Below are 307 nucleotides of genomic sequence, written 5' to 3' on the forward strand. Positions count from 1 at the left end.
GGACGTGCTTGTCACCTCTGCCTCTGGTGTTTCAGTCTTGAATCTATCTGCCAGAGAGACGACTATGAAGAGGTTAACACACTTCATCACGATGTCTCTTCCCTCCTGACCGTGTAATCGAACTTTAGTGGTGCATCCAAAGAGGGGTTCAAATGACTTTTTGAACATTTAGTGGGTGTGCTGAATCCTGCAGATTACGAACTCTGCAGGACATCCAATGAAAACAACAACACCTTAATTGAATTGGGGATTGGCGCCTCTCACTTTTTAATTTAACGTTGTTGTTTTTTTGAAGGACACTCTCATC

The sequence above is a fragment of the Oncorhynchus clarkii genome, chromosome 3 (assembly GCF_045791955.1).
Source record: "Oncorhynchus clarkii lewisi isolate Uvic-CL-2024 chromosome 3, UVic_Ocla_1.0, whole genome shotgun sequence".
Lineage (NCBI taxonomy): Eukaryota > Metazoa > Chordata > Actinopteri > Salmoniformes > Salmonidae > Oncorhynchus > Oncorhynchus clarkii.